The sequence below is a fragment of the Ascaphus truei genome, chromosome 4, assembly GCF_040206685.1.
Source record: "Ascaphus truei isolate aAscTru1 chromosome 4, aAscTru1.hap1, whole genome shotgun sequence".
Taxonomy (NCBI): domain Eukaryota; kingdom Metazoa; phylum Chordata; class Amphibia; order Anura; family Ascaphidae; genus Ascaphus; species Ascaphus truei.
Window position 1 is genome coordinate 347,942,129 of NC_134486.1, and position 24,190 is coordinate 347,966,318.

Genomic DNA, 24,190 nt, shown 5'->3' on the forward strand with positions numbered 1-24,190 from the left:
TCTTGTGTGTGTGTGTGTGTGTGTGTGTGTGTGGCCCTTTAACTGCAGGAGCCTTTTGAAAAAACCTTCCCAATTCTTGACACCATATATTGCAGGGTACATGCAACTACACACGTGGGATTTCTTGACAAGGCTGTTTTATTTAGCCTTAAAAGATATACAGCACACAAAACAAAAATAGCTTTCCATCAGCAAAAACGAAAATGGCTTTTTCTTCAGCAAACCAAACAAAACAGTTTCTCTTTAGCAGACAGTTTATATATAAGGCAGCTACCCTTTTTCTATGCAGGGGACAGACAGTTCACAATACAGTACAACTACTTTGCTACTCAGACATTGTTTTCAGGAATCTCTTTACTTCTTACTCCTCTCTCATCAACAGCAGCTTCCATGTGTCTACAGCCTGGGATTTAACACACCTTGATTAGGCAGCTGGGTTCCAACTAATTGTCCTGAGGTTCCCAGCTGAAGTTAACCTAGTCAGTGCTGCACTGCAGACTAGACATAGGTTTTCCAGGCATGTAGCTGGTGGCTTTTATTTACCCTGTCACAGGGGGCAAAAACGAATTTCTATACTGTACAGTAACTACTGTACTGAGAGAGGGTGAGAGAGGGGGGTTTGTGTAAGATACAGACTGGTTTGTACATGATCACGTACTATTATCTTACACATCCCCCCTTCCTTTTTTCATAGCAGCAGTTCTGAAAATGAAAAGAAACAATAAATGCAGACATGGTTAGTTTGAGTGCATACAGTACTTACAGTGCTGTAAAGTACCTGTATCATACCTTCCTGTGCCTGATTAACTGAAATAAATGATTAAACAATAACAATACAGTATTTAAAAAAAAAAATTAAACACACTTTTTTTTTGGCAAAAACTAATTTCTATACAGTAACTACTTAGAGTGGGTGGGACAGGCTGGTTTGTACATGAACACCGTACTATTATCTTACACACACCCCCCTCCCTTCCTTTTGTCACCCTGGCAGTTCTGAAAATGAAAAGACGTGAAACAAAGAAAAAGCAGGCACTATTCCTCAAGGAAAAACAAAACGTTTCGAGCGTGAGCTCTTTATCAAGTTGACAGTCACCTTGATAAAGAGCTCACGCTCGAAACGCGTTGGTGGGGGTTCCTGTATCCCGTAATGTAGCTGTATTTTTCTTGCTGGTTCCATTCAATATTTTTTTTTTAAGGGCAAACGCTCTCCTTGACTTTATTTAATTTTTTTGTTTTTCCTTGAGGAATAGTGCCTGCTTTTTCTTTGTTTCACGTCTATTTTCATCAGAAAAAATGGATGCACCCCCCCCATTGGACAAGAAGAAACTCTGATATCTACAAGGACAACATCCACTCCAAATGTGAGTTATTTATCACTGGCAAACACTCCATTCTGATGTTTCATGTTGGGACACTTTCATTTATTATTGTGTGGCCCCTTACTGCAGTGCTTGTGGGGGTCCTACCCCACTAATCAGAGTACAATGGAGAAGTGATTTATGTTGGATTATTTATCACTTATTGATTACTGAGGGGTCTTCATCTCAAGGATATTATATGAAATCATTGAATGTTACAGTTTTTTGCAAAATACATTTTGAGGTTTCTTTTAGAGCACCACATATTTTTCCCATTTTCCTTTGAAAATGAAAAGAAACAATAAATGCAGGCATGGTTATTTTTAGGGCCATACTTACCTGTATTGTACTTACCTGTGCCTTATTACTTTCCTGAGGCCTGGCCATTACGTTGAATAACAATAGGCAACACAGTCGCAATATGATCGATATATTTATTACATCTGGCTACGGTGAGTATGTTGTTCCAGAAATGCAGTATCCCTTTCTCCAATTCATCCTTTTTTGACGGTTTCTACACTTTTCTGATATAATCCTTCAACTCTTGCCATACCATTTCGATGGGATTAAAATCTGGTGATCTGGAATACAGTAGGAGGGGAGAAAAAAGTTAATTACTTACTGTAAGGAGATATAAACTGTGTAAAACAATGAGAAATGGTTACCCAACTTACTCCGCTGGCGTCATAACCCAGTTGATACCGCTGGTAAGAATGTGAGCTGTTGACACGGTGTGTTTCGGATCATTGTCCTGGAAGAACCGGTGACCAGATGGAAAATCATTCCTAATGTATTCGACAACATGTGTAATTATGTGATCTTGGAAGAACGCTTTATTCATGATCCTGGAAACAAGAAAAGAAAAATGTACAGTAACATTAGGGTGCAAAATGAAGGAAGGCAAGACCACAGGCACAGCATGTGTATTTGTGCATTTTTTAACCCTCAAAGATAATGATGCATCCTGTTCCTTGTCTAGAGATGGCAACCCACAGATGCATCTTCACTGGGTGCTTGGGACGCGGCTTCAGAGATAGGCATCCTTTTTTGTAGAATGCAAAACGGGCAAATCTCTCAAGCGCTACAGTTGTCTCGTCAGTAAAGATGACATCCTGGAAAGTCTCGCCACTTTCGATCCAAGCCTGTGCCTGGTACACTCTTTTTATTTAGTTGGCTTCCCTTATCATAGGATACGCTCTGTAATGACAAGGAATAATATTAGAGGTACTAAATACTGGAGATACAGTATGATGGTTCCCAGCACTCAAAAAATGAAAAAATAAGTCAAAGACATCTACTGTACATTATAGAAAAATAACAGTAATGTATTGAAACAATACAGTATACAGTATGGACAGTATAACATACAGTACAGTTGGCCAAACCTATTGTATAGTAGGCTAGGAGGGAGCCTAACATGAAAATAGAGGGCTAAACAAGAAATCACAAGTTTGGAGAGGGAGGGAGGGAGGTGGGGGTATACAGTACTGTACAGTACTTACTTAAAACACCCATATTTCCATCCTAATTTCCGTCTCATCTGCCTGATGCTGGTCACAGATGCTTTAATTTTGTGAATTGCCTCTAGTGCAGACCTGCACAACACGCGGCCCACGTGCCGCATGCGGCTCGCTTGCACTCACTGTGCGGCCTGCGGCGGCTTTCTGCTCTCCCCCTCCCTCCTGAGTCCACTCTCCCGTGCTCCCCGCGAGCCCACTGTCACCCTCGCAGGGTAGCAGCGCGCTCTAGTATTGAGGCACTTCCTGCCTGCTGCTTGCTAGAGCGTGCGTGCACTCTTGCCTGCTCTGCTGCCGCCTCCTCCACCGCAAACCAAGGTAAGGTAAAGTAAGGTAGGGAAGGGGGGGGCTTTGAAGTGCAGGGGGGCAATTTGAAGTGCAGGGGGGGCGATTTGAAGTACAGGGGGGCAATTTGAAGTGCAGGGGGGGCGATTTGGAGTGCAGGGGGGTGATTTGAAGTGCAGGGGGGTTGCTGTGAGGTGCTGGGGGGTTAATGTGAGGTGCAGGGGAGCTTGATGTGAGGTGGAGGGGGGAGGGTTGATGTGAGGTGCTGGGGACTTGATGTGAGGTGCTGGGGGGCTTAATGTGTGGTGCAGGGGGGCTTGATGTGAGGTGCTGGGGGGCTTGATGTGAGGTGCTGGGGGGTTAATGTGAGGTGCAGGGGGGCTTGATGTGTAGTGCAGGGGGAGTTGATGTGAGATGCAGTGGGGTTGATGTGAGGTGCAGGGGGAGTTGATGTGAGGTGCAGGGGGAGTTGATGTGAGGTGCAGGGGGGAGAGTGATGTGAGGTGCAGGGGGGACAGTGATGGGAGGTGCAAGGGGGAGAATTATGGAAGGTGCATGGGGGAGAATGATGTGAGGTGCAGGGGGAGAGTGATGGGAGGTGCAGGGGGAGAATTATGTGAGGTGCAGGGGGGAGAGGGATGTGAGGTGCAGGGGGTTGGGATGTGTGTGGTGTTCAGGGGGGTATTGTGTGTTTGATGTGGAGGGGGAGTATTATGTGTGTGGGTGAGGGGGAGAGATGGGGTTACGAGAGATAGATAGGGAATATCGCAAAGGTTGATACTGAAGGGTTCTGGGGGAGATATGAGGAATGATGAGGGGTGCTGGGGGAGATATGAGGATGATGCTGAGGGGTGCTGGGGGAGATATATGAGGATGATGATGATGAGGTGCTGGAGGAGAGATGATGATGATGATGATGATGATGCTGATCATGATGATGATGAGGATGATGATGATGATGATGATGATGATGATGATGATGATGATGATGATGATGATGATGATGATGATTTTACCCGTGCGCCCAGTGTGTGTGAGAGAGAGTGTCTGAGAGAGTGTATGTATGAGAGAGAGAGAGTGTGTCTGAGAGAGTGAGAGAGAGTGTGTCTGAGAGAGTTAGTGTGTCTGAGAGAGTGAGTGAGAGTGTGTCTGAGAGAGAGAGTGAGAGTGTGTCTGAGAGAGAGAGTGAGAGTGTGTCTGAGAGAGTGAGTGAGAGTGTGTCTGAGAGAGTGTGTGTGTCTGAGAGAGTGAGAGAGTGTGTATGTCTGAGAGAGAGAGAGAGTGTGTCTGAGAGAGTGAGAGAGTGTGTGAAAGAGAGTGTGTCTGAGAGAGTGAGAGAGAGTGTGTGTCTGAGAGAGTGAGAGTGTGTGTCTGAGAGAGTGAGAGAGAGAGTGTGTATTAGAGAGTGTGTCTGAGAGAGTGTGTCTGAGAGAGAGTGAGTGAGAGAGTGTGTCTGAGAGAAAGTGAGTGAGAAAGAGTGTGTGTGAGAGAGAGTGAGAGAGAGAGTGTGTCTTAGAGAGTGTGTCTGAGAGAGTGTGTCTGATAGAGTGTGTCTGAGGGAGAGTGAGTGAGGGAGTGTGGCTGAGAGTGAGTGAGAAAGTGAGTGCGAGTGTGTCTGAGAGAGTGAGTGAGAGTGAGTGTGTCTGAGAGAGTGAGAGAGAGTGTGTCAGAGAGTGAGAGTCTGAGAGAGTGTGTGAGAGAGTAAGAGAGAGTGTGTGTCTGAGAGACTGAGAGAGTGTGTGTCTGAGAGAGTGAGAGAGTGTGTGTCTGAGAGAGTGAGAGATGTGTGTCTGAGAGAGTGAGAGAGTGTGTCTGAGAGAGTGAGAGAGTGTGTCTGAGAGAGTGAGTGTGTGTCTGAGAGAGTGAGAGTGTATCTGAGAGAGTGAGAGAGAGAGTGTGTCTGAGAGATGAAGAGAGAGTGTGTCTGAGAGTGAGTGTGTGTCTGAGAGTGAGAGAGTGTGTCTGAGAGAGTGAGAGAGAGAGTGTGTCTGAGAGATGAAGAGAGAGTGTGTCTGGGAGAGAGTGCGAGTGTGTCTGAGAGAGTGTGTGTCTGAGAGTGAGAGTCTGAGAGAGTGTGTCAGAGAGTAAGAGAGAGTGTGTGTCTGAGAGAGTGTGTCTGATAGAGTGTGTCTGAGGGAGAGTGAGTGAGGGAGTGTGGCTGAGAGTGAGTGAGAGAGTGAGTGCAAGTGTGTCTGAGAGAGTGAGTGAGAGAGAGTGTGTCTGAGAGAGTGAGAGAGAGTGTGTCAGAGAGTGAGAATCTGGGAGAGTGTGTCAGAGAGTAAGAGAGAGTGTGTCTGAGAGAGTGAGAGAGTGTGTGTCTGAGAGAGTGAGAGAGTGTGTGTCTGAGAGAGTGAGATGTGTGTCTGAGAGAGTGAGAGAGTGAGTGTCTGAGAGAGTGAGAGAGTGTGTCTGAGAGAGTGAGAGAGTGTGTCAGAGAAAGTGAGTGTGTGTTTGAGAGAGTGAGAGTGTATCTGAAAGAGTGAGTGTGTCTGAGAGAGTGAGAGAGTGTGTCAGAGAGTAAGAGAGAGTGTGTCTGAGAGAGTGAGAGAGTGTGTGTATGAGAGAGTGAGAGAGGGTGTCTGAGAGAGTGAGAGTGTGTGTCTGAGAGAGTGAGAGTGTGTGTCTGAGAGAGTGAGAGTGTGTCTGAGAGAGTGAGTGAAAGTGTGTCTGAGAGAGTGAGTGAGAGTGTGTCTGAGAGAGTGAGAGAGAGTGTGTCTGAGAGAGAGAGTCTGAGAGAGTGAGAGAGAGTGTCTGAGAGAGAGAGTGAGAGTGTCTGAGACAGAAAGAGTGAGAGTGTGTATGAGAGAGAGTGAGTGTGTGTCTGAGAGAGAGAGTGTGTCTGAGAGAGTGAGCGAGAGTGTGTCTGAGAGAGAGTGTGTGTGTGTCTGAGAGAGTGAGAGAGTGTGTGAGAGAGTGTGTGTCTGAGAGAGTGAGAGAGTGTGTGTGTCTGAGAGAGTGAGAGAGTGTCTGAGAGAGAGAGTGTGTCTGAGTGATTGAGTGAGTGTTTCTGAGAGAGAGTGTGTGTGTGTCTGAGAGAGTGAGAGTGTGTGAGATAGAGTGTGTGTCTGAGAGAGTGAGAGAGAGTGTGTGTCTGAGAGAGAGAGAGTGTGTGTCTGAGAGAGAGTGTGTGTCTGAGAGAGAGAGTGTCTGAGAGAGTGTGTCTGAGAGAGTGTGTCTGAGAGAGTGAGTAAGAGAGAGTCTGTGTCTGAGAGAGTGAGAGTGTGTGTCTGAGAGAGTGTGTCTGAGAGAGTGAGAGAGTGTGTGTCTGAGAGAGTGAGAGAGTGTGTGTCTGAGAGAGTGAGAGATGTGTGTCTGAGAGAGTGAGAGAGTGTGTCAGAGAAAGTGAGTGTGTTTGAGAGAGTGAGAGTGTATCTGAAAGAGTGAGTGTATCTGAGAGAGTGAGAGAGTGTGTCAGAGAGTAAGAGAGAGTGTGTCTGAGAGAGTGAGAGAGTGTGTGTCTGAGAGAGTGAGAGAGTGTGTCTGAGAGAGTGAGAGTGTGTGTCTGAGAGAGTGAGAGTGTGTGTCTGAGAGAGTGAGAGTGTGTCTGAGAGAGTGAGTGAAAGTTTGTCTGAGAGAGTGAGTGAGAGTGTGTCTGAGAGAGTGAGAGAGAGTGTGTCTGAGAGAGAGAGTCTGAGAGAGTGAGAGAGAGTGTCTGAGAGAGAGAGTGAGAGTGTCTGAGACAGAAAGAGTGAGAGTGTGTATGAGAGAGAGTGAGTGTGTGTCTGAGAGAGAGAGTGTGTCTGAGAGAGTGAGCGAGAGTGTGTCTGAGAGAGAGTGTGTGTGTCTGAGAGAGTGAGAGAGTGTGTGAGAGAGTGTGTGTCTGAGAGAGTGAGAGAGTGTGTGTGTCTGAGAGAGTGAGAGAGTGTCTGAGAGAGAGAGTGTGTCTGAGTGATTGAGTGAGTGTGTCTGAGAGAGAGTGTGTGTGTGTGTCTGAGAGAGTGAGAGTGTGTGAGATAGAGTGTGTGTCTGAGAGAGTGAGAGAGAGTGTGTGTCTGAGAGAGAGAGAGAGTGTGTGTCTGAGAGAGAGTGTGTGTCTGACAGAGAGAGTGTCTGAGAGAGTGTGTCTGAGAGAGTGTGTCTGAGAGAGTGAGTAAGAGAGAGTCTGTGTCTGAGAGAGTGAGAGAGTGTGTCAGAGAGTAAGAGAGAGTGTGTCTGAGAGAGTGAGAGAGTGTGTGTCTGAGAGAGTGAGAGAGGGTGTCTGAGAGAGTGAGAGTGTGTGTCTGAGAGAGTGAGAGAGTGAGTGTCTGAGAGAGTGAGAGAGTGTGTCTGAGAGAGTGAGAGAGTGTGTCAGAGAAAGTGAGTGTGTGTTTGAGAGAGTGAGAGTGTATCTGAAAGAGTGAGTGTGTCTGAGAGAGTGAGAGAGTGTGTCAGAGAGTAAGAGAGAGTGTGTCTGAGAGAGTGAGAGAGTGTGTGTCTGAGAGAGTGAGAGATTGTGTCTGAGAGAGTGAGAGTGTGTGTCTGAGAGAGTGAGAGTGTGTGTCTGAGAGAGTGAGAGTGTGTCTGAGAGAGTGAGTGAAAGTGTGTCAGAGAGAGTGAGTGAGAGTGTGTCTGAGAGAGTGAGAGAGAGTGTGTCTGAGAGAGAGAGTCTGAGAGAGTGAGAGAGAGTGTCTGAGAGAGAGAGTGAGAGTTTCTGAGACAGAAAGAGTGAGAGTGTGTATGAGAGAGAGTGAGTGTGTGTCTGAGAGAGAGAGTGTGTCTGAGAGAGTGTGTCTGAGAGAGTGAGTAAGAGAGAGTCTGTGTCTGAGAGAGTGAGAGAGTGTGTCAGAGAGTAAGAGAGAGTGTGTCTGAGAGAGTGAGAGAGTGTGTGTCTGAGAGAGTGAGAGAGGGTGTCTGAGAGAGTGAGAGTGTGTGTCTGAGAGAGTGAGAGTGTGTGTCTGAGAGAGTGAGAGTGTGTCTGAGAGAGTGAGTGAAAGTGTGTCTGAGAGAGTGAGTGAGAGTGTGTCTGAGAGAGTGAGAGAGAGTGTGTCTGAGAGAGAGAGTCTGAGAGAGTGAGAGAGAGTGTCTGAGAGAGAGAGTGAGAGTGTCTGAGACAGAAAGAGTGAGAGTGTGTATGAGAGAGAGTGAGTGTGTGTCTGAGAGAGAGAGTGTGTCTGAGAGAGTGAGCGAGAGTGTGTCTGAGAGAGAGTGTGTGTGTCTGAGAGAGTGAGAGAGTGTGTGAGAGAGTGTGTGTCTGAGAGAGTGAGAGAGTGTGTGTGTCTGAGAGAGTGAGAGAGTGCCTGAGAGAGAGAGTGTGTCTGAGTGATTGAGTGAGTGTGTCTGAGAGAGAGTGTGTGTGTGTGTGTCTGAGAGAGTGAGAGTGTGTGAGATAGAGTGTGTGTCTGAGAGAGTGAGAGAGAGTGTGTGTATGAGAGAGAGAGAGTGTGTGTCTGAGAGAGAGAGTGTCTGAGAGAGTGTGTCTGAGAGAGTGTGTCTGAGAGAGTGAGTAAGAGAGAGTCTGTGTCTGAGAGAGTGAGTGTGTGTCTGAGAGAGTGTGTCTGAGAGAGTGAGAGATGTGTGTCTGAGAGAGTGAGAGAGTGAGTGTCTGAGAGAGTGAGAGAGTGTGTCTGAGAGAGTGAGAGAGTGTGTCAGAGAAAGTGAGTGTGTGTTTGAGAGAGTGAAAGTGTATCTGAAAGAGTGAGTGTGTCTGAGAGAGTGAGAGAGTGTGTCAGAGAGTAAGAGAGAGTGTGTCTGAGAGAGTGAGAGAGTGTGTGTCTGAGAGAGTGAGAGAGTGTGTCTGAGAGAGTGAGAGTGTGTGTCTGAGAGAGTGAGAGTGTGTGTCTGAGAGAGTGAGAGTGTGTCTGAGAGAGTGAGTGAAAGTGTGTCTGAGAGAGTGAGTGAGAGTGTGTCTGAGAGAGTGAGAGAGAGTGTGTCTGAGAGAGAGAGTCTGAGAGAGTGAGAGAGAGTGTCTGAGAGAGAGAGAGTGAGAGTGTCTGAGACAGAAAGAGTGAGAGTGTGTATGAGAGAGAGTGAGTGTGTGTCTGAGAGAGAGAGTGTGTCTGAGAGAGTGAGCGAGAGTGTGTCTGAGAGAGAGTGTGTGTGTGTCTGAGAGAGTGAGAGAGTGTGTGAGAGAGTGTGTGTCTGAGAGAGTGAGAGAGTGTGTGTGTCTGAGAGAGTGAGAGAATGTCTGAGAGAGAGAGTGTGTCTGAGTGATTGAGTGAGTGTTTCTGAGAGAGAGTGTGTGTGTGTCTGAGAGAGTGAGAGTGTGTGAGATAGAGTGTGTGTCTGAGAGAGTGAGAGAGAGTGTGTGTCTGAGAGAGAGAGAGTGTGTGTCTGAGAGAGAGAGTGTCTGAGAGAGTGTGTCTGAGAGAGTGTGTCTGAGAGAGTGAGTAAGAGAGAGTCTGTGTCTGAGAGAGTGAGAGTGTGTGTCTGAGAGAGTGTGTCTGAGAGAGTGAGAGATGTGTGTCTGAGAGAGTGAGAGAGTGAGTGTCTGAGAGAGTGAGAGAGTGTGTCTGAGAGAGTGAGAGAGTGTGTCAGAGAAAGTGAGTGTGTGTTTGAGAGAGTGAGAGTGTATCTGAAAGAGTGAGTGTGTCTGAGAGAGTGAGAGAGTGTGTCAGAGAGTAAGAGAGAGTGTGTCTGAGAGAGTGAGAGAGTGTGTGTCTGAGAGAGTGAGAGAGTGTGTCTGAGAGAGTGAGAGTGTGTGTCTGAGAGAGTGAGAGTGTGTGTCTGAGAGAGTGAGAGTGTGTCTGAGAGAGTGAGTGAAAGTGTGTCTGAGAGAGTGAGTGAGAGTGTGTCTGAGAGAGTGAGAGAGAGTGTGTCTGAGAGAGAGAGTCTGAGAGAGTGAGAGAGAGTGTCTGAGAGAGAGAGTGAGAGTGTCTGAGACAGAAAGAGTGAGAGTGTGTATGAGAGAGAGTGAGTGTGTGTCTGAGAGAGAGAGTGTGTCTGAGAGAGTGAGCGAGAGTGTGTCTGAGAGAGAGTGTGTGTGTCTGAGAGAGTGAGAGAGTGTGTGAGAGAGTGTGTGTCTGAGAGAGTGAGAGAGTGTGTGTGTCTGAGAGAGTGAGAGAGTGTCTGAGAGAGAGAGTGTGTCTGAGTGATTGAGTGAGTGTGTCTGAGAGAGAGTGTGTGTGTGTGTGTCTGAGAGAGTGAGAGTGTGTGAGATAGAGTGTGTGTCTGAGAGAGTGAGAGAGAGTGTGTGTCTGAGAGAGAGAGAGTGTGTGTCTGAGAGAGAGTGTGTGTCTGACAGAGAGAGTGTCTGAGAGAGTGTGTCTGAGAGAGTGTGTCTGAGAGAGTGAGTAAGAGAGAGTCTGTGTCTGAGAGAGTGAGAGAGTGTGTCAGAGAGTAAGAGAGAGTGTGTCTGAGAGAGTGAGAGAGTGTGTGTCTGAGAGAGTGAGAGAGGGTGTCTGAGAGAGTGAGAGTGTGTGTCTGAGAGAGTGAGAGAGTGAGTGTCTGAGAGAGTGAGAGAGTGTGTCTGAGAGAGTGAGAGTGTGTGTCTGAGAGAGTGAGAGTGTGTGTCTGAGAGAGTGAGTGAAAGTGTGTCAGAGAGAGTGAGTGAGAGTGTGTCTGAGAGAGTGAGAGAGAGTGTGTCTGAGAGAGAGAGTCTGAGAGAGTGAGAGAGAGTGTCTGAGAGAGAGTGTGAGAGTGTCTGAGACAGAAAGAGTGAGAGTGTGTATGAGAGAGAGTGAGTGTGTGTCTGAGAGAGAGAGTGTGTCTGAGAGAGTGAGCGAGAGTGTGTCTGAGAGAGAGTGTGTGTGTCTGAGAGAGTGAGAGAGTGTGTGAGAGAGTGTGTGTCTGAGAGAGTGAGAGAGTGTGTGTGTCTGAGAGAGTGAGAGAGTGTCTGAGAGAGAGAGTGTGTCTGAGTGATTGAGTGAGTGTGTCTGAGAGAGAGTGTGTGTGTGTGTCTGAGAGAGTGAGAGTGTGTGAGATAGAGTGTGTGTCTGAGAGAGTGAGAGAGAGTGTGTGTCTGAGAGAGAGAGAGTGTGTGTCTGAGAGAGAGTGTGTGTCTGACAGAGAGAGTGTCTGAGAGAGTGTGTCTGAGAGAGTGTGTCTGAGAGAGTGAGTAAGAGAGAGTCTGTGTCTGAGAGAGTGAGAGAGTGTGTCAGAGAGTAAGAGAGAGTGTGTCTGAGAGAGTGAGAGAGTGTGTGTCTGAGAGAGTGAGAGAGGGTGTCTGAGAGAGTGAGAGTGTGTGTCTGAGAGAGTGAGAGTGTGTGTCTGAGAGAGTGAGAGTGTGTCTGAGAGAGTGAGTGAAAGTGTGTCTGAGAGAGTGAGTGAGAGTGTGTCTGAGAGAGTGAGAGAGAGTGTGTCTGAGAGAGAGAGTCTGAGAGAGTGAGAGAGAGTGTCTGAGAGAGAGAGAGTGAGAGTGTCTGAGACAGAAAGAGTGAGAGTGTGTATGAGAGAGAGTGAGTGTGTGTCTGAGAGAGAGAGTGTGTCTGAGAGAGTGAGCGAGAGTGTGTCTGAGAGAGAGTGTGTGTGTCTGAGAGAGTGAGAGAGTGTGTGAGAGAGTGTGTGTCTGAGAGAGTGAGAGAGTGTGTGTGTCTGAGAGAGTGAGAGAGTGTCTGAGAGAGAGAGTGTGTCTGAGTGATTGAGTGAGTGTGTCTGAGAGAGAGTGTGTGTGTGTCTGAGAGAGTGAGAGTGTGTGAGATAGAGTGTGTGTCTGAGAGAGTGAGAGAGAGTGTGTGTCTGAGAGAGAGAGAGTGTGTGTCTGAGAGAGAGAGTGTCTGAGAGAGTGTGTCTGAGAGAGTGTGTCTGAGAGAGTGAGTAAGAGAGAGTCTGTGTCTGAGAGAGTGAGTGTGTGTCTGAGAGAGTGTGTCTGAGAGAGTGAGAGATGTGTGTCTGAGAGAGTGAGAGAGTGAGTGTCTGAGAGAGTGAGAGAGTGTGTCTGAGAGAGTGAGAGAGTGTGTCAGAGAAAGTGAGTGTGTGTTTGAGAGAGTGAAAGTGTATCTGAAAGAGTGAGTGTGTCTGAGAGAGTGAGAGAGTGTGTCAGAGAGTAAGAGAGAGTGTTTCTGAGAGAGTGAGAGAGTGTGTGTCTGAGAGAGTGAGAGAGTGTGTCTGAGAGAGTGAGAGTGTGTGTCTGAGAGAGTGAGTGTGTGTCTGAGAGAGTGAGAGTGTGTCTGAGAGAGAGTGTGTGTGTCTGAGAGAGTGAGAGAGTGTGTGAGAGAGTGTGTGTCTGAGAGAGTGAGAGAGTGTGTGTGTCTGAGAGAGTGAGAGAGTGTCTGAGAGAGAGAGTGTGTCTGAGTGATTGAGTGAGTGTGTCTGAGAGAGAGTGTGTGTGTGTGTCTGAGATAGTGAGAGTGTGTGAGATAGAGTGTGTGTCTGAGAGAGTGAGAGAGAGTGTGTGTCTGAGAGAGAGAGAGTGTGTGTCTGAGAGAGAGTGTGTGTCTGACAGAGAGAGTGTCTGAGAGAGTGTGTCTGAGAGAGTGTGTCTGAGAGAGTGAGTAAGAGAGAGTCTGTGTCTGAGAGAGTGAGAGTGTGTCAGAGAGTAAGAGAGAGTGTGTCTGAGAGAGTGAGAGAGTGTGTGTCTGAGAGAGTGAGAGAGGGTGTCTGAGAGAGTGAGAGTGTGTGTCTGAGAGAGTGAGAGTGTGTGTCTGAGAGAGTGAGAGTGTGTCTGAGAGAGTGAGTGAAAGTGTGTCTGAGAGAGTGAGTGAGAGTGTGTATGAGAGAGTGAGAGAGAGTGTGTCTGAGAGAGAGAGTCTGAGAGAGTGAGAGAGAGTGTCTGAGAGAGAGAGAGTGAGAGTGTCTGAGACAGAAAGAGTGAGAGTGTGTATGAGAGAGAGTGAGTGTGTGTCTGAGAGAGAGAGTGTGTCTGAGAGAGTGAGCGAGAGTGTGTCTGAGAGAGAGTGTGTGTGTCTGAGAGAGTGAGAGAGTGTGTGAGAGAGTGTGTGTCTGAGAGAGTGAGAGAGTGTGTGTGTCTGAGAGAGTGAGAGAGTGTCTGAGAGAGAGAGAGTGTCTGAGTGATTGAGTGAGTGTGTCTGAGAGAGAGTGTGTGTGTGTCTGAGAGAGTGAGAGTGTGTGAGATAGAGTGTGTGTCTGAGAGAGTGAGAGAGAGTGTGTGTCTGAGAGAGAGAGAGTGTGTGTCTGAGAGAGAGAGTGTCTGAGAGAGTGTGTCTGAGAGAGTGTGTCTGAGAGAGTGAGTAAGAGAGAGTCTGTGTCTGAGAGAGTGAGTGTGTGTCTGAGAGAGTGTGTCTGAGAGAGTGAGAGATGTGTGTCTGAGAGAGTGAGAGAGTGAGTGTCTGAGAGAGTGAGAGAGTGTGTCTGAGAGAGTGAGAGAGTGTGTCAGAGAAAGTGAGTGTGTGTTTGAGAGAGTGAAAGTGTATCTGAAAGAGTGAGTGTGTCTGAGAGAGTGAGAGAGTGTGTCAGAGAGTAAGAGAGAGTGTTTCTGAGAGAGTGAGAGAGTGTGTGTCTGAGAGAGTGAGAGAGTGTGTCTGAGAGAGTGAGAGTGTGTGTCTGAGAGAGTGAGTGTGTGTCTGAGAGAGTGAGAGTGTGTCTGAGAGAGTGAGTGAAAGTGTGTCTGAGAGAGTGAGTGAGAGAGAGTCTGTGTCTGAGAGAGTGAGAGAGTGTGTCAGAGAGTAAGAGAGAGTGTGTCTGAGAGAGTGAGAGAGTGTGTGTCTGAGAGAGTGAGAGAGGGTGTCTGAGAGAGTGAGAGTGTGTGTCTGAGAGAGTGAGAGTGTGTGTCTGAGAGAGTGAGAGTGTGTCTGAGAGAGTGAGTGAAAGTGTGTCTGAGAGAGTGAGTGAGAGTGTGTCTGAGAGAGTGAGAGAGAGTGTGTCTGAGAGAGAGAGTCTGAGAGAGTGAGAGAGAGTGTCTGAGAGAGAGAGTGAGAGTGTCTGAGACAGAAAGAGTGAGAGTGTGTATGAGAGAGAGTGAGTGTGTGTCTGAGAGAGAGAGTGTGTCTGAGAGAGTGAGCGAGAGTGTGTCTGAGAGAGAGTGTGTGTGTCTGAGAGAGTGAGAGAGTGTGTGAGAGAGTGTGTGTCTGAGAGAGTGAGAGAGTGTGTGTGTCTGAGAGAGTGAGAGAGTGTCTGAGAGAGAGAGTGTGTCTGAGTGATTGAGTGAGTGTGTCTGAGAGAGAGTGTGTGTGTGTCTGAGAGAGTGAGAGTGTGTGAGATAGAGTTTGTGTCTGAGAGAGTGAGAGAGTGTGTGTGTCTGAGAGAGAGAGAGTGTGTGTCTGAGAGAGAGAGTGTCTGAGAGAGTGTGTCTGAGAGAGTGTGTCTGAGAGAGTGAGTAAGAGAGAGTCTGTGTCTGAGAGAGTGAGTGTGTGTCTGAGAGAGTGTGTCTGAGAGAGTGAGAGATGTGTGTCTGAGAGAGTGAGAGAGTGAGTGTCTGAGAGAGTGAGAGAGTGTGTCTGAGAGAGTGAGAGAGTGTGTCAGAGAAAGTGAGTGTGTGTTTGAGAGAGTGAAAGTGTATCTGAAAGAGTGAGTGTGTCTGAGAGAGTGAGAGAGTGTGTCAGAGAGTAAGAGAGAGTGTGTCTGAGAGAGTGAGAGAGTGTGTGTCTGAGAGAGTGAGAGAGTGTGTCTGAGAGAGTGAGAGTGTGTGTCTGAGAGAGTGAGAGTGTGTGTCTGAGAGAGTGAGAGTGTGTCTGAGAGAGTGAGTGAAAGTGTGTCTGAGAGAGTGAGTGAGAGTGTGTCTGAGAGAGTGAGAGAGAGTGTGTCTGAGAGAGAGAGTCTGAGAGAATGAGAGAGAGTGTCTGAGAGAGAGAGTGAGAGTGTCTGAGACAGAAAGAGTGAGAGTGTGTATGAGAGAGAGTGAGTGTGTGTCTGAGAGAGAGAGTGTGTCTGAGAGAGTGAGCGAGAGTGTGTCTGAGAGAGAGTGTGTGTGTCTGAGAGAGTGAGAGAGTGTGTGAGAGAGTGTGTGTCTGAGAGAGTGAGAGAGTGTGTGTGTCTGAGAGAGTGAGAGAGTGTCTGAGAGAGAGAGTGTGTCTGAGTGATTGAGTGAGTGTGTCTGAGAGAGAGTGTGTGTGTGTCTGAGAGAGTGAGAGTGTGTGAGATAGAGTGTGTGTCTGAGAGAGTGAGAGAGAGTGTGTGTCTGAGAGAGAGAGAGTGTGTGTCTGAGAGAGAGTGTGTGTCTGAGAGAGAGAGTGTCTGAGAGAGTGTGTCTGAGAGAGTGTGTCTGAGAGAGTGAGTAAGAGAGAGTCTGTGTCTGAGAGAGTGAGAGTGTGTGTCTGAGAGAGTGTGTCTGAGAGAGTGTGTCTGAGAGAGTGTGTCAGAGGGTAAGAGAGAGTGTGTCTGAGAGAGTGAGAGAGTGTGTGTTTGTCTGAGAGTGTGTGTCTGAGAGAGTGAGAGAGTGTGTGTTTGTCTGAGAGAGTGAGAGTGTGTGTCTGGGATAGTGAGAGTGTGTGTCTGAGAGAGTGAGAGTGTGTGTCTGAGAGAGTGAGTGTGTGTCTGAGAGAGTGAGAGAGAGTGTGTGTCTGAGAGAGCGTGTCTGAGAGAGTGAGAGAGTGTGTCTGAGAGAGTGAGGTCTGAGAGAGAGTGTGTCTGAGAGAGTGAGTGTGTGTCTGAGAGAGTGAGAGTGTGTCTGAGAGAGTGAGTGTGTCTGAGAGAGTGAGAGAGAGTGTGTCTGAGAGAGTGAATGTGTGTCTGAGAGAGTGAGAGTGTGTATGACAGAGTGAGTGTGTCTGAGAGAGTGAGAAAGAGGGTGTCTGAGTGAGAGAGAGTGTGTCTGATAGAGTGAGAGAGTGTGTCTGAGAGAGTGAGTATGTGTCTGAGAGAGTGAGAGTGTGTCTGACAGAGTGAGTGTGTCTGAGAGAGTGAGAGAGAGTGTGTCTGAGTGAGAGAGAGAGTTTGTCTGAGAGAGTGAGTGTGTCTGAGAGATTGAGTGTGTGTCTGAGAGAGTGAGAGAGAGTGTGTCTGAGCGAGAGAGAGAGTGTGTCTGAGAGAGTGAGAGATATTGTGTCTGGGAGAGAGTGTGTCTGAGAGAGTAAGAGAGAGTGTGTCAGAGAAAGTGTGTCTGAGAGAGTGTGCGCACTGCAACTGTTAGGTATGTATATACAACTTTGTTTTTAATTTGGGCGCCGCGTAAAAATCCTGATCGCCTTGGGGAGCATTGAAAAAATCCTGATCGCCTTGGGGAGCCTTGAACGGAAAAAGTTTGGGAACCACTGGTTTAATCATTTATTTCTATTAATCAGGTGCAGGTAAGTATGAATTTGTTTTTGCAAAAAAAAAAAGTGTTTTAAAAAAAATCTTTTTAAATAAATACTGTATTGTTATTGTTTAATCATTTATTTCTGTTAATCAGGCACAGGTAAGTATGATACAGGCACTTTACAGCACTGTAAGTATTGTATGGCACTCAAACTAACCATGTCTGCATTTATTGTTTCTTTTCATTTTAAGAACTGCCGCAATGAAAAAAGGAAGGGAGTTGGGATGTGTAAGATAATAGTACGGTGTTCATGTACAAACCTGCCTGTATCTTACACAAACCCCCCTCTTCCACCCTCTCTCAGTAGTTACTGTACAGTATAAACATTCGTTTTTGCCCCCCCCCAAATTAAAAAAAACTGTGTTTTTGTACTGTATTATGCATTAAAAAATAAAATCTATTTTTTAAACCGACCCCCTCTTACAGACCTGAAATTCTTAAGAACAGTTCAACAAACAAAGCATTGCACTTCACATTAGTTTGGGAAAAAATATATATAAAAACAAAAAATGTTTTATAAAAATTATTATATTTTTATTGTTTAATCAATCATTTCTGTTAATAATGCAATAAAATTCTATAGAAAAACACTATTTTCCTGCATTAAGGATTATCCAACATGTCTTCTGCCCAGCTCATGATAATCACGCAACAGTACATTTACGTGAATGGCTGGAGGGCTCTGTTGTTGTGTTGTTGATAAGCTTTGAACTTCAAGTTGACTTGTTTTGTTACAGTACAATAGCAGTTTTAGAAGGGCTTGCTTAGCTAGGCCTGTATCTCACACAACATGTTAATCTTATTACTAGTGGGGGGGGAGTGTTGTGTTGAAGAAAAGGCAAGTTATAAGGGCTTAGTTTATCGCACTTGCGCATGCGTGGCATGGTGCATGGTTTGTGAGAGGTGTTGATAAGAAGTTGAAATCCTTGAGCCTTGTGTGTGTGTGCGGGAGGGGGGATGCGGGCTGTGCGTGCTGTATGAAGTTCAAAGCTGTAGTTCAAAGACATATTGTCAACAGGTTATCATATTGTTCTGATCCCCATACCCCCAAATAAAAATAACAGTACCACAGTATGCCACCCACCTCAGAAAGAACGTACATGACTAGTGTGGAATTAAAAAGCAACAGTACTGTTTGAATTTCATAATATCCATAATTGCTATTCAAGCCCATGGCGATAACCCCCAAAAATATATATTTGTAAAACTTGAATTAAAAAATAAAATGTATTTTTTGACCGACCCCCTATTGCAGACCTGAAATTCTTATTAACAATTCAACAAAGCATTGCACTTCACATACTGCAATGTAATGCAAGGCATTCCTCTTACCTGTTATTAAAAAAAAAATCAAAATGAGACATACGGCCCAGGACAATACACGCATGCACATACCAGTAAAAGAAAAACAGTAGTACTGTTGCAAAAGTTGAAAGCATTGAATAATAAATAATACATACGGTATAGAATAAAAGATATACATTTTTATTTTTGGTGTTTATAAGAAAAGTTGTGAAGATGACAGTACTGTACAATGTAAAAAAAAGATTTGGAGATTAAAAAAGCTGCATACTGTACAGTACAAGGTTTTCTATAAAGCTCACATTTGTTCTATCAATAAAAATAGCACTGTCACTAAATGTTTGCTTACTTGGTAAACAATGCGCAAGCAACTTTTTAAAAAAGCAATATTGTAGGTCAATCCAAACCCCTTCTTTTGTCTTTTTCCGCTTGAACAACAAATATGCTATTATTACAGGTATTGCGCATGCGTCAAGTCGTGTCATTGGGAATTAAAGCAGCTGTTCAAGCAATATCCTACATCTGTGTCTGTAGGATGAGAACAAACTTCTGATTGGCTCTGACTCTTCAGCCCCATGCTCTCCCTACATTTTTAAGCTGCAGCATCATGTGCTTCGACGGCCAATCAAATCATTCTTCAAAGTGCACTCAACAGAGAAACATCCCCTCAACTCGCATACAGTATTGTACAGTATTGTCCCCTCAACTCACATACAGTATTGTATTGATGCACTGTAAAGTACGTACAGTATTGTTTAAAAAATCATTTTGTTTTGACACGCAAGCTTGAACTGCAGCTCTAAACTTACTGTAATACTGTCATGTACTGTACAGTACAGTATAGTGTAATACAGTGTAGTACATTACTGTACTGTATATTTACCTTCATTATAAACTTTGCCAAATGGGAGGTGATGACTCACTGTGACTCCTCAAGTATGCACTATAGTTGACAGGTGACAGCTGACCTGGTACACTTGTAGTTGACAGCTGATGAAGCGGAAAATCATTTTGGTACTGGTAAATGCAAACTTGCTGGTACCTGTACGCGAAATCATGCTCAGGCTGGAAATTTTTCAGGTATTCAGGAGGGGACAGGTACAAAGGATTGCCGTTCACCAGGTTATCACTGACGGTCAGACCGGCCGGTGCTGGTGCTATTGCCGGCACATTGCTGGATTGGGATTGACGATTCTTATATGGGTTAAAAACGACCTTTCTTCTTTTGAAATTGCTACAGTGTATGATCAAACATACTGTGAAATTCTGGCATGACACCCCAATACCCGCAAATCTCTCTGGCAGGAGGGGCAATGTGAAAAAAACACTAATCGTTACTTAAGGTTTTTCTTATCGCACGCTTCCACCCATGAACGTCTGGTGAAAACTTGTAAAAATCGTAGTTCGAAATTAAATATTCATATATTTCAGATACAGTCACCATTTTATCTGCTGCAGCATTTATTGCCGAATATATTAAAAATGCATAACTACAGTCAGGTTTTTTATACGCCTGTGGTGTAGCTATAATGTCCACTCAGCTCAGCAATTGTGCGGGGAAAGACAAAGGCACACATTGAGTATTTAAAGCTTTTTATTAAGAACGCCTAATTTGATAACGTCTTTGAAAAATCAAGGTCAATTCACAATGGGCCACTGTATGTATGTACCAGTATAGACGTGGGTGCTATCTGTTTTAAACACCTGCACCCTTACATTGTAGCAAAATACTGTATACTGTAGCACTGTACCATGCACATTACAATTCAATACAATTTATTAAATGCATTAATTTCTGCCACCTGGCGGATACGCAAAGAATAGCAACCAAATTATAATTCATTAACCTCTGCCACATGGCAGATATGCGAAGAATTGCATCCAAAGAAACAATAAACCATTAAATTAAATAAATAAACAGATCAACCGCGTGTGGCTGCCCGGTGTCAGATTGCACGAACGTGGCATGAATAGTGGTCAAAACGTGGAAATACCGAATGGAAAACAGCAGTCAACACGAAAACTGATTTGAGATCCGTTTGAATAAAGGCCGTCCCATCAGCATTACTCAATAATCATGAGGCAACAGATAAAAAACAGCAGGGATATTCAAACGCGTTTCACGCTCACTTGTGTTTTGTCAAAGAGTATTGGACATCTGAGGAATGGTCCAATGTATAGCACAGTCACCAGAACAGGGATTCTACTTTCTGTACTCCACAATAAATGCTCCCCTAAAGAAGAGGGAAACAAAAGATGGTACAAGGAAGCACGAGAGCTGTGTCCCTGATTCGCTACTACATATGAAAATACATGTAAAAACAAACATTTGAAACTAAGATCAGTAAACAAATTCTGGACTCAAATATAAACATATAGATAATAACAAATATGATATGAAGATAATACTGGTATGCATTGAATTTATAAACTGGACTATCAAATCAAACGTGTTAACTTAAATTTGTTACTGAATGTAAGATTAAAAGGATATACAGTATATTAAAAACAAAAAGCTGTGTTATTACTTAAATAATATATAACAGTATAGCTTTGTATCATAGTATATTTATATTATTAAACCAAAAAAGACCATTTATATTCTTAATAAACTAAGAAAAGGGGGATGACTGAGGTTCATATAGATTAGTTAATAGATCTGATTATTGAAGTTTTCTTAAACTTCGAGATTGTGTCTTTTACTGTATATCATATTTTATATGTATTGTTTTTTTGATCTATCGTAATATGTTTAAGAGAATCACTCTCTTTTGACAAATGTTTTGTTTTCTCTTTACTCCACATTTGGCTACAATTTTCTTGGTAGTATATGTCTCAATATATTCATTATATACTATTGAGATTACAGCTATATATACATATATAAATATATATATATACAGTATATACACACACACACACTTTACTTTTCAATACTATTGTAATTTCCATTTCTCTTAGTTTTTGACTCTGCTCAACAGCTGATGGCGCGTTGATTCCGGAGATGCTGTGATCGAGGAGGTCGTGAGTACTATACCCACCTACAGATCACATACTTTACCTATTCAGGACTGATCTTCGTACTCCAGGAGGCCTATGATTGTCACCTTTTAGCCTTGTTTGGATTTGTGTTATTCATTGACTGTGACCACATAGATTACCCTTCAAGGTACATTGTTTAGGGTATTTGTTCACCCCAATAGGATGAAGGAGTGGCTCAGTGAGTAAAAAAGTAGAAAAAAATATTATAGTGTATACTTATTCTTTTAATTAGCAAACCAGCCCTTAAAAAGATGTGGGATACCCCCAAAATAAAGGTAACTCTACATGTGTAAATATAATATCAATAATATATATATAGTGACAAACTCATATATATATATAAAATGGCTTGTTTAAGAAGGTACCCGGGCGCTATCTCTGTGTGGCTTATCTGATGTGCAGAAGTATAAAAAGAGTGGTGTAATACTGCCTGTAAATGGTTTTCGAGTGGTATCCTCTTGTGACTCGGAACCCCAGCAGGATCTATCCAGGACCCTTGTAGGTAATGAATACAAAAAGGATGGGGGAGCACAATGGTTGGAAACAGGCAGTGTTATAGAACTGGTAATTGCTTTTTAAGATGAAGCAGTATTATCCTGAGCAGGTGTGGTGGCTCAGGTGTCTAATGTCTAATTGGAAGGATAGGCACACATGGGTGTATGTGTGTTGGTGTGAAGGTGAAATAGAATAAAGGTATATAGAACTTACACGGCCTTGTGTAAGCCCAGTCGCATCAGAGTTTCTTTGGGAGTCCCGTGTGCTTCTGATGAGGCTTTTCTTCTTGCGATGCGAGTTCTTCTTCTTGATGTGTGGGCCACTTGCTTCGTTGGTTCACAGTGCCGCTCCAGGGGGATTTCCTCTCCTGTTTCCAGGGTTGCTGCCTTTTCTCCGGATAATCAGCATCCAGGTTTAGAAGTCTTATTTGTCAGCTCCAGAGATCTGTGTTCCCTCGGTCAGTCTCACCTGTGAGACTCAGGAACCTCTGCTCTGCTTCCTAGTTCAGCTCACATATATATATATATATGCAAATACAACTGTATGCTCATCTGCATGTCTCAGGCAGGTCTGCAACCCTGCCTTTCCCCATTATCACCCAGCATACAGCACTTCCACTGCAGCAAGGGATTCTGGGAAATGACATGCAAATGAGCACACATAGCCCATAGCCTCTTTGCATACCCAGTTAAAATCAACCCCACACTGATGAGACCCATAAAGGTCGAAACAGCTGTCTGTGGGTGGTTTTCTGGGTATGCACTTTAACCCTGGCTGTGCTCAAAGCTGTGACCATGCAGCAAGCTTAAGCCTATAGGGAACCATGTTAAAAATGGTTTTTGAGGCAAAAAGTGACACTGTGTGCTCATTTGCATGTCATTTCCCAGAATCCCTTGCTGCAGTGGAAGTGCTGTATGCTGGGTGATAATGGGGAAAGGAGGGGTTGCAGACCTGCCTAAGACATGCAGATGAGCATACAGTTGTATTTGCATATTTGCTTTCCTGTGGAGGGTTTTTGTCACTTTTTTTACTCACCATAACTTAACTCAGTACAATGGTATACATACAGTATATATATACATACAGTATATATATATATATATATATATATATATATATATATATATATATAAGGAAAAACAGAGGAGAGAGCGCATGCCCATAGCGTAAAATAGTATATTTAATGAGGGGAAGGGGAGGAGGGGGTAAAAAATGCACTTACAAAAGTACAATAAAAATAAGCATTGCGTGATTATAATCACCACCATCCGGTTAATACTGCATCATCTTGGGGCAATCCCAATCTCAAAGCATGAAGGATCGACGTCCCAGCAGGTATCCAGGGCAGGTAAATGCTATATAAGAGTCCAAGAAAGTGGCTCCGTTTTCTCAAGCCTCTGTAGCACTCGCGCATGGATCAGTCTGCTCCAGCGCTTAGTGATGACGTAATGTCAATGCGTCCAACGTGATGACGCTCCCAGACGCGTTTTGTCACTCACGGGTAACTTTTTCAAAGGGAAGTGTGGAGAAGGGGAAGGTCCGGTATTTAAATACAAAATCCAATGATGTTAATTGAATGGAACGCCCCAACTCAGCTGAAAAAGTGCTTCATGCTGTCTACAAATATACCACCAATGAATATATATAAAATACACATAATAAGATAAAACCAATAAGAATTGGAGGAGATGGAGTATAAGAGATATACCGCAGATTGTAAATACTATACCTAAGGTGAATATACACATCCTATATATAATCAATATGAGCTGAACAAACTAACATTAAACACATATTAGAAAAATATTCTAAAAACATATAAAACATCCATTTACTCGTATAAAACAATATGGGTAAATAATTAACCCTTAATAGCAAACATGTATAGTAGTGCAGTTCCCATAAAGGGCTTGTACATATATAAACAGTTACAGATATATCAGAACTAAAAACATAAAACAATATATGAAAAAATATATAGAATAAGTACATATATACACATATAACAATAAACTAAAAAGTCAAAAAACAGATTCTTGACCCTTTATATATGATATGAAATCTAACCTATAATATCTTATCTCATGCGGATACTTGGGTCTGATAGAAATGATAGAGAACATAAATGTTGTGACTCTGTATGCCACGAACAAAGCAAGATGTCTGGAGGGACATTAGAGGATTATCACAATACAATAAAGTGATGTATCATCTGTAATAAAATATATAATGAATTGTGGTGTATTCAGTGATGCTTATAATAAGTGTATATGAATCAGTGTAAAAATACAACTAATATCTAAACTATCAATACCACTAAATAACCATGGATTTCCTATAATATAATTATCATTTATGATAGTGTAAACTTTAAGTAGTGGATTATATATAAGTGATTAAAAGGTGTGCTAAATGGTGTAAGCTACATATATAGTGTGACAATTTTGAACTGTCCATTCATCCAACCAGGTCTGTGGAGGTAGACTTTGATGAAGATTGTAATATTATACACTCACCTTTCAAACCTAGGTCAGTCTTCTTCCCTTACCAATCTAAGGGGGGATTTGTGGACACGTTCTACAATCTGGTTTTACGTGATTTCGAGTCATTGTGTGCGAAACCAACCAAACTTAATCTCAATTTATCCAGAGGTGAGCTGGACGCATTGAACAAGCTAAAGGTGAATCATGATGTGGTTATCCGACAGGCCGACAAGGGGGGAGGCATAGTCATCCAGGACTTATCGGCGTATCTCCTCGAGGCACGCAGACTCCTGGGTGATTTGGCTTCCTACACTTTGTTAGAGTCCGATCCAGTGGACACCTATCAGTTGTTGTTGAAGGAACTCCTTACCACTGCAATGGGTGATGGGATCATTTCTAAATCTGAATTTAAATTTTTATTTTCTTCACATCCACGCACTCCCATTTTTTATCACTTACCCAAGGTGCACAAGTCCCTGTCCAATCCCCCTGGCAGACCCATAGTTTCGGGCGTGGAGTCGATGACATCGGGCCTATCCCAATAAGTTGATTATTTTCTCCATCCCTATGTAGCTAAGCTCAGGTCCCATATTAGGGATACGCTCCATGTCATCGACTCCATTTCTGATATTAGGTGGAAATCAACCTATCTATGGG